This window comes from Microtus oregoni, unplaced genomic scaffold (genome assembly GCF_018167655.1).
Source record: "Microtus oregoni isolate MIOR12 unplaced genomic scaffold, Mior012 000010F_ref0000083, whole genome shotgun sequence".
Classification (NCBI taxonomy): Eukaryota; Metazoa; Chordata; class Mammalia; order Rodentia; family Cricetidae; genus Microtus; species Microtus oregoni.
The window spans coordinates 1459682-1470376 of NW_024543069.1; the positions used below are offsets into that span (position 1 = coordinate 1459682).

The 10695-nt window shown below is 44.4% G+C and overlaps 1 long non-coding RNA gene across 1 annotated transcript; it reads left to right on the forward strand.

Annotated features, from left to right (window-relative positions):
- Positions 1 to 543: 543 nt before the first annotated feature.
- Positions 544 to 7262, forward strand: LOC121452713. The gene is made up of 3 exons (XR_005974908.1): positions 544 to 1198; positions 4971 to 5135; positions 6394 to 7262. It is a non-coding gene; the product is annotated as an uncharacterized LOC121452713 (long non-coding RNA).
- Positions 7263 to 10695: the final 3433 nt, after the last annotated feature.

The window sequence follows — 10695 nt, forward strand, 5'->3', positions numbered from 1 at the left end:
CGAAGCACAAAGAAACAGAAATCACCAAAAACAAATGAAATTTTCTAAGGTGTTTACCCAGACATCAGATAGCTCTTTTTATCCCCACCCTTAAAGAGTTGGGCCAGGAAGGCGATGGCCTCAGGAGCAGTATAGAGTGTTATTACTTATTCTGGAGCCATGGCAGAGCTTTCTTCTCTTGTCCACTTCACAGTCTGGAAGAAATGGAGTCCCCCTCTTGTCTTGATGGTCATTCAACAAGGTCATGATACTTTAGGGTATGTCTGCCATCATTTGATTGCTATTGACTAACAGACAGCAGGTAGTTCCTTGCTAAGTCCGCCTCTGCCAAGCACCGCACCCCCGTGTCTGCGCTCTGTGCGCTATTACCAAGTTACCGAGCTTCGGGCAAGAGGGCTGGAGGTTAAAATACTCAGACACACACAGACAGAGAGAGACGGTGACACGGGTCATCCTTGAATTCCCCAAGAATGCCCCCTTTATTGTGTTCAGGGACAGATTATATAGAGATAGCCACACCCCAGCCAAACCCACCAGAAACCACTCTCCTGCCATCAGGAACTCCTGAAGGTCTCGTGCTCAGAGCAGCTGTAGGCACTCAGATCAGGGGATTACAAGAAATTCAGGATCTGGGGTCTCACTGCTCCCAACACGCCTCCTCACAGAGAAAGGTGGTCTCTTAGGGAAAACCCTGCTTGACATCAGTCAGGACAGCTATTTGGCTCAGCACTGACTTTTCTACAGCAACATTTCACTTCTCTGCCCTGAATTTAAATCTAATTGTATCTGCTCAACGGGGACTTCATAGACATCTCCCCTTGTGTGGTCCCTTTGTGCCTGAGAAGTTCTTCTATGACTCAGGGTATACATAGCCATAAAATAGGCACATAAATCAGACATTTGCCACAAGTAAGTCACAAAGAAATTTATTTTAGAGTAATTATTTGGGGGTCCTGGAGACAGAACTTTTGGTAAAGTGTCTGCTTTACAAGTCGGAGGACCTGTATTTGATCCCAAGAAGCCATGTAAAGAAGCCTGGACGTGGTGGCACGTGTTTGTAATCATAGCCCTGGGGAGGAAGAGACAGATGCTGGGGGCTCACTAGCCAGCCTGCCTCATGGATTTGATGAGTCCCAGCAGGTCAGCGAGAGACCTTATCTCAAAAAAATAAATGTGGAAAGCACCCGTGGAACCTCAGGTGAGATTGGTCTCTGACTTCTAGATACATGCATGTGTATGTGTGCACACGGGTGAGCACACACATACACAACACAATTTTTTGGTATACACATAACTTAGAGTTTATTGGAGATTGAAGCAAATTTGCATGCTCCAGATATAAATTCATGTGTTTGTTTTTTACATAAGAATTAACCTTGGCTGGATATTGTTACTATGGAGTCTTCAACACTTTTCAAAATCAATCATATTTTGATGTTATGATCAAAAATGCCGATAACAGTGCTTTGCATGAATACATAGTGCAAAATAGTAGGCACATGTTTAGGGCCTTTTCAGAAATTGCTGGGGAAGTCTTCCCAAGCCCAAATGTACTCAATAATTAAACATATTAAACAGAAGGCAGCAACTCAAACAGCAATTTTGAAAATCAAATGTTTGAACCCGATGCAATCCAAAGTTCTACTGATTCGATGCTAATACTTGCATTGTTCTGGAATGTACAGAACATGGTACATACGGTAAACCACTAACTCATGACATACAATGCAGATTTGTAGCACTTTCAGGGCAAAATGTGTGTGTGGTGTGTTGAGAACCAAGGCTGCAGTGAAGTCATACAATGGAGCAAGAGCGAGCTCCTGCCAGAAACATCCCAGACTCAGATCAGGTTTGATTTTAAATTAATTTTTGGTCCCTGTGTCGTCAGAGCCCTTTACTGTTTCAGATTTCTTGTGGCACGCACTTTGAGTTGCACAACCCTGTGTGAGGTCATGACCCACAGTTTAAGAATCTGAGGACCAACGACCTGGCTCAGTGGATGAGGACACTTGCCACCAAGCCTGAGAATTTGGATCCCATCCCTGGGACCCACGTCGTGGGAAGGAGAAGCAACAGTTCCTGCAAGTTGTCCTCTGGCCTTACTTGCACATTGTGCCACATGCACACACAAAACTTAATTAGTCAATATAATAATTTAAAAAAAATAAGCTCATGAATCTAGGCACTAGATTACTGTTTAAGGAAAAAATGGAGTGTCACCATGGCCCCCCTATCAGGAGGATGAGCTGTGCTGGAGACAGACCTGTATTTTACCAAGACACAGTTCATAACCCTCTACCTTCCACAGCCTGTAATCCCCAAGGTGACAAGTGGCAAGTAGGGAAACAGAATTCAAAGGAACAAAATTATCGTCGTTTTCTTCAGTGCAGTGCTCCTCTGCTTTCAGAGTCCCTCTGAGATGCTCAGCCCTGCGTGGCCTCAAGCTAGACTTCCAACTCTCTTCAGAGTCCTTGGAGAGATGAAAGGTGACTGGGGACAGCACAGCTGTGCACTCCTCTGTCTTGTGACAAAGGAGAGGCGATGTTAGCCTCTCTGGGGACCGCTCATGGATGGCTGTTTTGGTGTGCACCACGCAATCTGCACAGCCAAGCTGGAAAAGCTCTGGATCTTTCAAATCTCGGTCGTTTTCACTCACCACTTCATCCTCTTTTCCTGGCTTTGAAAATCTCTACTGGACAAGGGTGTTGCTCAGTTGTAGAATGTGTACTTTCTACACATGGGATGCCAGGTTCCATCACAGATCTTTGGATGAATTTGGAAAATCAAAATCCAAAACAAAACAACAACAACAACAAAAATGTTCTCTCTAAGCTGGGCGGTGACTGCACATGCCTTTAACCCAGCACTTGGGAGACAGAGGTAGGTGATTCTCTGTGAGTTCAAGGCTAGCCAGGACAGCCAGGGCTGTTACAAAGAGAAATCCTGTCTCAAAGAGAAGTCATTAAGGGGATGAGCCATTCAGGCTCGTCTGTCCCTGGCTGTACCCAGACTCTCTGGTCCTCTTCTCCATGGCCCATGTCTTGATCTAGGTTTGACAGCAGAGATGCAGAAGCAGTAGGAGCAGCTGGAACAGGATCCAAAGAGAACCATGCAGCGTAATAACAAGAGTATACTGCTAAATGCCTCTTCTTATTGGACTGCCTATACTGGCTTATCTCCTCAGCTCAGGAGACTGGGATCTGCTAAAATTGCTGCCACAATCCACACCAGGAGAACTGGAGGGCAGAGGTGAGGCTGGCAGCATGATTGTGCACACAAATTTATGCCCCTTGCAGAATTAATTCTCCACTGAGGTTTTGCATTCTTGCAGCATTTCTTTCAAGGTCCAAATGCTGAGTGTAGGAGAAACTACTGCCTGGTCCAAGACTAGAGAGTACTGTCACGTCTCTCAGGGAAAAGTCAGACATAGTATTAATAAATTGTTCTTTATTATTATGTAGGTACTAGATGCCAGACTCCTAGACAAATGCTCTGTGTCTCCCCTCCCTTCACCAGTTTGGTCAGACAGATGAGGAAACAGAGGTTCTTGGAGATGAAGGAACCATGGACCACTGGTGATCTTTCGGGCTTCGGAGACTGAAATCCTTCTTCCAAATGATGTTAGCATTAACTTCCTTCCGAAGGCAGAAAAATTCCATACGCCAGGAATAAAAATCAGAAGCCCTGCTCATTACTGACACAGGCAGCAGCCAAAACAGCAGCAGGGAACCACACCTCCCAGTCCTTCTGAGCTCCCTGGATGCCATATTAGTGTTCTCGCACTCCCGCCTCAGACACCACCTTGGAGAACAAATACCCTGTGAGTCATTTCAAGGATGCTTCCGCGAGCCTGCCTCCTTCCATATCCCTCCCCATTTGCAGTTTTCAGAACAAACAGAGCTACTGGGTGGTCTCCGGATGGAGAGGGAACATTATGGGATGGTCTCGCTGGGTTACCTGCTCTGCTGTACTCAATTTCACAGGTCTGGTAGGTTCCCTGCACACTGGCCTGTGGCTTGTCATCTTTGTGGTTTGTCATGGCCCTGGGGAGAAGTGGGGTCAGCTACATGTTGTGATTAACCACCCCTGGGTTTTCAGAGCTCACAAAGGAATGGGAAACTGGAGAAAAGAGAAGCCCGCTAATCTTTCTGAGTCATCTGGAAGCTATCTTCCATTACAGTAGAGACATAGAACTCTCAAACTCCTATAAGAGAGCAAGCCTTCTGGGCTCAAGACACAACAGTCCTGACCAATCCTATTAACACTGAATTAGACCATACAAGACAATTTGTGCCTCTTCCCCAGGGGTTGCTTCACGGAACTGTGAGATTGGACACTGAACCACCTCAGGAGTACCGCCAGACGGATTGAAGATGTGGGAGATGTATATGTTTATTTATCCGCCAGCATTTTTTTGGCAGAGAACATCCCAGTGTTTTGATGAAGAAATACCTTGTTCTGACTCATGGAAAGGTACCATATGGTCTAGCAGTGACTCTGTTACTCCTCTTGATGGAGAAGGCAGCTGGCCCAGTGGAAACGGAACCCCGAAGTGTGGACATCAGTCGGTGAAACATCTGTCAAGAGAGGGGAAAGAGGACCTGGATTCAAAGCTTGCTTTACCACTTAGGGTTCTACTGACGAATTTGGTGTCTTATCTATCACAAGAATGAGAACAGTGGTACCAGCATCTAAGTGTGTTGTTTAGTGTGTATGTGTGTTTATCTGGTCTTTTGTTAGCCATGATGTCAGAGCAATCATTTCACTATTGATATTATTTTTTTTTATTTTTTTTTGATATTATTAACCTACTCTCACATTGTTATAAACTGAGAGATTCTACATTGTCACCAGGGCTCTTGGCTGGCTATGTGCCGGCACCAATTTTCTCATCTCTTTTGGCCAGCCCCTAAATAAGAAAGTGACTTCCCAGTGCTTAAACTGACCAAAAATTTCAATGTCATATCAAGGGTATCCATGACCAAGACCCAGAATATCTGGTGCCAATACCCGAGGCTTCAGAGTGCTCAGTGTTGACGATGATGAGACTCTATGAAGTCACCAGAAGAAAATGGTTCCATGGTGCTGGGATTCCCAGGCACTTCTTCAGCCTCTGACCAGCTTTGCACTCTGTGGTAAGTGCTGCACTCAGCCAGGATGCAGGAGTGGATGCAGCAATGAAATCAGATGTGCCAAGTTGGCAGAAATAGCCAATTCCCAATATCACATTGTAGACCACCAGGTCTTTCTCAGGGGAGTGCTCTGGGAAAGGACTCAGGTTGAAGGGACAGACAGCCCTCCATGTTCCTCCATCTGTGATTTCTTCATCACCCCCCCCCCAATGTCCTCTCCTCATCCACAACTGCCAGATCAAGAGGGAAAAAAAAGATGAACAGTGTGAGAAAATTCTCAGGATGGACAAGGAGAAGGCCTGATCAGGTGATCTCCATCAGAGACTGCTGAGCCACAAGGCCAAACCACAGTACAAGACAGGCTGTGGAAGCAGTTAGTGTAACTACTGGTGACCTCTCCAGGAGAGTCCCCTGTGGTAGGAGGATGTCATAAGATGACCATTTGTTGGCCATGGAAACAAATGTTAAACAAACAGTAGAAACCAGGGGGCTGGAGGCCGGAGGTAATGTTGGTGCTGGTCAGGGTTAGGGGAAGCCTATGAGAAGAAGCGAAGACAGTGGTTCCACAAAGGGAGCTGGCAGCCACACGCCAATAGGCCTGCCATATCTGTGAACACGATGAGTCAGTGCTGTTGGCCACCCAGGGAAAGTTCCCATCAACAGTTCTAGTTCCTGTCACCACTTTAGACTGGACCAGCCCTTGTCCACAACCTAATCTGGGTCCTTCTGAATACACTTCAGTTGTATCTTCCGTGGGCAAAGGGTATCCGAAGAGAGATGGATGTCACTTGGAGTGACACACTGGTGCTCAGGCCTTTGATGACCCATAACTCAAGCTTGTAAGAAGAACTCTTGACTCATCTGGGTCTGAAATATAACAGTTATGGCTGTCATAACTTGCTATCTGGGGAGGGCATTGTTCCAATATGACCCTAACATTCTCATTCCTTGGTACAAACACCATGACCCTCCTTTTGGGAGTGTTTGGTACATGTTGTCATAATGGACGGTGGCTCCAAGAATTAATTTGTGTTAAAGGGCAAAGCTGTTAAGTTATGGGCTTGGCTCTTAAATGCCCACATGTAAAAGACTTGGTTGCCAGCCTTTGACAGTATTGGGAGGTAACAGAACCCTTGGAAGGTGTGACCTAGAGGAACGAAGAGGGCACTGGGAGTGTGCTCTTGATTAGGGTATTGAGATCATTGGCTCAATTTGATTTGGAATCCTGGTTCATTCCCTTCTTCTGTCTTCTGCTTTCCAGCTGCCATGATAGGAGTGATCTTGATCAGCGGCAGGTTTCCACCATGGTTCTCTCTCTGGCCACAGGCCCAAGGAGATGAGGATCAGAATTGTGAGCTGAAACTTCTGAGACTCTGTGACAAAATCAACCTTTTTCTTTAAGATAGCACCGCGATGGACAGCTGACTGACGGATGCAAGGATAGTCATGCAGTACAGAAAAAAAGACACCATCACCAGCCAGCTGGAGAGAGGTTTCCCTGCTGCCTTAGAAGTAGGCTGCCATGTGGTCAAGTGACTGGGACCCCAGGAGGACATCTGGGAGCTGAGACAGAACCCAGCTGACAATAGCAGGAAGCCTGGCAGTTTAAGCTTTAAGGAACAACTACAAGGAACTGCATTCTGCAGCCACGATGTGAGTTTGGAAAAGAACTCCAAGCCTGACATGAGTCTGCAACTCTTACCAGGACCTTGATTTCAGAGTAGAGGGCTTAGCCAAAGTGTGCCTGGGCTCCTGACCTGTGCACGTGGCATATGCTAAATACGTGCGTGTTGCTTAGTCACCATGTCTGTGGCAATCTGTTACACAGCAATAAAAGCTAATAGAGGGTAATTGGATGCGTCACTTAGCTTTTCTGACATCCCAGTTTTCTTTCTTTTTTTTTTTAAAAAATTCTGAAATAAATATTCCAACTCAATTTAGTGAGATAACCTATCTAAAGGAGTATTATAAATTGTCAACTCATTAACACCAGTGAAAACGGTTTATTAACAATATGCAGTTATACAATAAATTAACATTGAGAAGAAAAACAAGGATCTAAGCTTTTGTCTTTTTTTTAAAAAGCATATCTAATTAGTGTCTATTTTTAGACATCATACTGGTCTTCTCTACTTAATGTTCTATTTTTTTCTCCCCAGTAATCAGAGTTAGCGAAGCCCGCTGGCAGGAGACTCAGGATGGTTCTGGGAATGGCTGTGAGATAGATTGCATTGTGTAGATTAGTCCTATTTAAGACGTGGCTGTGGGAGGACTGTCTACAATTCTGCCTCCAGTTATCTCAAGTTTTAAATCCTCTAGCTGGAGTTGCTGTTGCACTGAAAATAAGAACTGATTTAATTATGTATGGACCCAACAAATGTCAACAGGAATTGTCAGTGTCATAGGGACGCAGTAGTCAAATGGCCTTCTAATTTTTAAGTTTCTTCAAGGGCTTGTCTGTTTGACTAGATATAAATATTGATATAAAATAATATAGAGAATTTGGAGAGAAAGATACAAAGATTATTTTTTCAGATTAGTCATCAGAACTTTAAAAAATTGAATAAATAAAAATCCCATCAGAGTCTTATTAAAAAAATCCAAAAATAACCCCAAATCCTTGGAAAGTACAGCTGATTTAATGATGAGAAAGTTTATGCAAGCTATATTTACAGATCCCAAGATTATATAAGATAGAGGCACTCGGTGGTGGCGCACGCCTTTAATCCCAGCACTCGGGAGGCAGAGGCAGGCGGATCTCTGTGAGTTCGAGACCAGCCTGGTCTACAAGTGCTAGTTCCAGGACAGGCTCCAAAACCACAGAGAAACCTGTCTCAAAAAAAAACCAAAAAAAAAAAAAAAAAAAAAAAAGATAGAGGCACTGTTAATCAAGGCTTGTATTTGCCCGTGTATTTTTCTGTATTCAAATCACTTTAATAAGTACTCCATGTTTATCAGAGTGGCTAAGCCTGACCATGCCAAGTTGTGGAGAAGCTTGAGCCAGAAACCGTGCTCAAAGAATAAACTAGAAAGAAAGGGAGGACACTCTCTGACGCTGCCCTCTAGCTGCTCCTCTTCCCACACATGCAATCACTTTTACATACGCTAACAATGTTTGCTTCTCAGAACAAAATTATAAAGTTATTCAGAAAAATACTGTGGTGGTTGTATATAATCGGCCCCCATAATATGGAGTGGCATTGTTAGGAGGTGTGGCTTTGGTGGAGTAGGTATGGCCTTGTTAAGGAAGTGTGTCGTTGTGGGGGCGGGCTTTGAGGTTTCCTATGCTCAGGATACCTCCCAGTGTCTCAGTCAACTTCCTGTTGACTTCAAGATGTAGGACTCTCAGCTGCTCCTCCAGCACCACGTCTGTCTGTGTGCTACCATGCTCCTCATCCTGATAATAATGGGCTGAACCTCTGAAACTGTAAGCAAGCCCCCCCCCCATATAATGTTTTCCATGTAAGTGTTGCCATGGTCATGGTGTCTCTTACCATGCCATAGAAACCCTAACTAAGACACATATTTAGTCTTTCATATGAGAGAAATTTTAAGCTCCCAGGAAAATCATGAATTTCACAGGGTCATCATCACACTGGTATTTGCTAACATGGTGCAAAGGCACTCACAGGTAAGACTGCCTTACCTGCCACTGTATGGGCAGCCAGTCCTCCTGGGATCATCCTCTCCTTCATTAGAAAGATTCACAGTAAACCAAACACAGAAACACTGGAAAACCAAATCATTTCCACATATAAATGTTCTTGATGAAGCAAAAACAAGTAGCAGTCACTTTACTAATTATTTTTAATATTGCGTGACAAAACATAATACATGATAAAGCCCTGATATCATAGGACACATTGTTGTGGTTGCCTTGGAAAATATCATTTGTGCAATTGTTTGAGTGACAAACTGAACTTGCTACTCCCTCCCACAGAATCATCTTTACTTGAGATAAGTATTTAGAAGTCATTTTTCCATAGTGATAGGCAAAGCCATACCTTCGAAGAAACCAGCTAACAGGGTTTGCTGCTAAAGGCATCTTTTTTAATATCAAGCAGCTATTAGAATTTTTGAATATTTACTGGCTGTTTCTCAGTATGTAAGGCTTTTCTGATAAGCTTGTTATGACACTATTTAGTATGTTTTATTATCTCATGAAATGTGTGAATGTAGGATTGGTCTGCCTTCTAGTGAGCCAATAGTTTCCAAATGACCAGTCTGATGGTATTATAAATCCACATGTCAGGGAAGGCTGTTCAGAACAGACCAATATAATTATCATAACAATAAAGAGTTCCTAGTTGTGACTTCTCACTTATGGTGTACACTGTCACTCTATCAGGGACTTTCCTTATTGTTGTGAGCACACGTACCAACAGACACGGCTTGAGGGAGGAAGGATTTATTTGGGCTCACGGTTTCATAGCACTCAGCCCACCTTTGCAGAATGGCTCTACAGCGTGGGAGTGTGTGTGTGTGAGGCAGCTCCGGTTGCATCCTGTAATGGAAGCAAAGACTGACTCTCCCAAACTGTCCATACCTGAACCTCTAGAAACTGCATAGACATGGTTGAGCTAAAGACCCTTAGAAGAAACAATAACCCTGGATTCATCAGATGGGATCTGTTCCTCACTCATCTTGTTCCTCACAAAGGGACAGAGAGAAACAAGCAAAGCAGAATAAGTAGATGCAAGGCTCAGGACAGAAGCCACAGTGACGTGAGGAATGGACCACAACAAGCAGTACAGGCGGCCTCTGAAAGTTGAACAAAGCAGACAACCAGACTCCTGTTAGTCAACCATGCTGGCACCTTGACCTGAGCCCAGTGGGCCCTATTTTGTATTTCTGGCCACTAAGATATCCAGGTGTCTTGCACTATGACATTTAACTGCACTTAGAGTTATTTGCTTCAGCACAAATGGGACACCAATACAGGCTCTTCAGTACATTCCTAAGACAGTGGAGGTGTACCAGTTCCAAAGAGTTTGAGAATCACAACTTGTAGCCACCCGAGAACAGCTTTGATGGAGTCAGACGTGTTATTAACAAGTTCCCAGCTCGAAACCCGGCCCTCTCAAATCATTATAATGACCCCTTGGAGATGGCCATTGTTAAATACTTGGTTGCCAAAGGCGTCATTGTGTCAAAGTGACCCAGGGTCCTGGTACAGAAGAAGAGCTTTATAAATGAGTATACAGTAAGAGCTTAGCGAGGAAGCAGCCCCCTTGCTCCCTGTTATGTAAACAGTCCACTTACATTGATAATATGATTTATGGGGCCCTGGCTTCATGCTTGGAATGTGTAAATAACTCAGGTCTTACTACCTTTATTTCTTAAGACACTGCAAGTTAAGCCCAGTGTAGTTCAAGACACAGAGCCAACGACTATCAGAGTTGGTCATTAAATCTCCATTGGTCATGGTCTCAGACCTCCATCTTTCCATCATGGCCTCTGTGGATTTGGAAGCATCTGATAGACACCATACCGTCAGGAGGAGCTTTGGGATGGGCCCAGATGGGCACAGGGAGCGAGGAAGGGCGGATGGGACCCACTAAAA